This window comes from Physeter macrocephalus, chromosome 18 (assembly GCF_002837175.3).
Source record: "Physeter macrocephalus isolate SW-GA chromosome 18, ASM283717v5, whole genome shotgun sequence".
Lineage (NCBI taxonomy): Eukaryota > Metazoa > Chordata > Mammalia > Artiodactyla > Physeteridae > Physeter > Physeter macrocephalus.
Genome location: NC_041231.1, coordinates 81,222,797 through 81,224,978, shown reverse-complemented (window position 1 = coordinate 81,224,978; position 2,182 = coordinate 81,222,797).

The window sequence follows — 2,182 nt, the reverse complement described above, 5'->3', positions numbered from 1 at the left end:
AAAAAAAAAAAAAAAAAAAAAAAAAAAAAACAGCTGCTCATTTTCTATTAGCCTACGAAGCTGAGCTGGGCTCTCGGACTCTTGGAATACCCCTTAGGTCTCCCAGTACCCCAGTGTGATCAGTGGTGGGTGACAGGCTCAGCGCTTGGGTGCCTCACTCTAAACTTGGATGCGTTTTCACATATTACTCAGCAGAAAAGACTTCCCTGCTCATCCAGTGAAGGGAGTAATGGGAAAAGTATAAGGTAGGAGGGGCAGCACTGAAATGAGAAGTGGAAACGAGGACTGTATCCCTTCTTATCCATCTACGTGACCCTGCACGTACCATCTAACACTGTGGATCTCATGTGTCACTTCACTTTTCTAAACTTAGGAGTTGGGCGGGACCGTGAAATAACCCATCATTTCTACAGATTTTATGTTCTTTACAAAAATGTTAGAGTACTATGAATTGAGTTTTATTTTTAAATTTGTTATTGTAAAACAAAACAGATATAGAAAACCACACACACAAAATATATTGCCTATTTAAAAAATTTTTATTTTTTAAAAAGCAGGTTCTTATTAGTTATCTATTTTATACATATTACTGTATATATGTCAGTCCCAATCTCCCAGTTCAACCTACCACCACCACCTCTGACCCCAATATTAACTTTTTGGTTCTGCCTTCTTTTGCTCAGTATTATGTTTGTGAAATTTATCCATGTTGTTACATGTAGCTATGGTTCATTCATTCCCTTTGCTGTGTAATCTACCATTATATAAATATACCTTAATTTATACATTCTACTATTGATGGACATATGAATTCATTCCAGTTTTATTGTTACAGATTGAGCTAACATGACATTCTTTTGCATGTCTTTTGGTGAACAGACCCTTTTTTGTTTTTTTGGGGTTTTTTTGCGGTACGCAGGCCTCTCACTGTCGTGGCCTCTCCCTTTGTGGAGCACAGGCTCCGGACGTGCAGGCTCAGCAGCCATGGCTCATGGGCCCAGCTGCTCCGCGGCATGTGGGATCTTCCCAGACCAGGGCACGAACCCATGTCCCCTGCATCAGCAGGCGGACTCTCAACCACTGCGCCACCAGGGAAACCCAGACACATTTTTGTTGAGGTATTTACCTAGGAGTGGAATTGCTGAGTCAGGGGGGTAGGTATATGATCAGTTTTAACAGACACTGTGAAGCAGTTTTACAAAGCAAGAATACTAGTTCGTACTTCAGCCAGCAGTGTAGAAGAGTTCTTTTTGTTCTGCATCCTTGGTATCACTTGATATTAGTTGTCTCTTCCTTTTCAGCCATTCCAGGGAGTATACAATAGTTTTACATTGTGGTTTTAATCTGCGTTTCCTTGATGACTTATAAAATTGAACTCCTTTTCATTTATTTATTGTCTATTTGAATATCCTCCTTTGTGAGTAAACTTTTCAGGTTTTTTGTCATTTTTTTCTATTGGATTGTCTGCTTCCTAATGATTTCCAGAAGTTCTTTGTATATTCTGAATATGAGTCCTTCCTTTGTCAAATGCGTGTATTGCAAGTATCTTCTCCTGCTCTGTGGCTGGTCTGTTCACTCTTAGTGGTGGCTTTTGATGAATAAAAGCTCATAATTTTAATGAAATCCAATTTATCATTTTTTCCTTCATGATTAGTTCTTTTTAATGTCCAGTTTAAGAAGTCTTTGCCTTCCCCTGAAATTATAAATGTTTTTTTCTAAAAGTTTTATTGTTTTACCATTCATATTTAGGTTTACAATCCATCTGGAATTGATTTTTGTGCATGGTATGGGGTGTAAGGTTCAAGATTCATTTTGTTCTACATGGTTATGCAATTGACCCAGCACCATTAATTGAAAAGAATTGGCTCTCATAGCATTTTTTTAAAATAAATTTATTTATTTTTATTTTTGGCTGCATTGGGTCTTTGTTGGAGCACGTGGGCTTTCTCTGGTTGAGGGGGGGCTACTCTTCGTTGCGGTGCGTGGGCTTCTCATTGCGGTGGCTTCTCTGGCTGTGGAGCACAGGCTCTAGGTGCGCAGGCTTCAGTAGTATATATGTCAGTCCCAATCTCCCAGTTCATCCACCACTCCAGCCGCTTTTCCCCCTTGGTGTGCATACGTTTGTTCTATACATCTGTGTCTCTATTTCTGCCTTGCAAACTGGTTCATCTGTACCATTTTT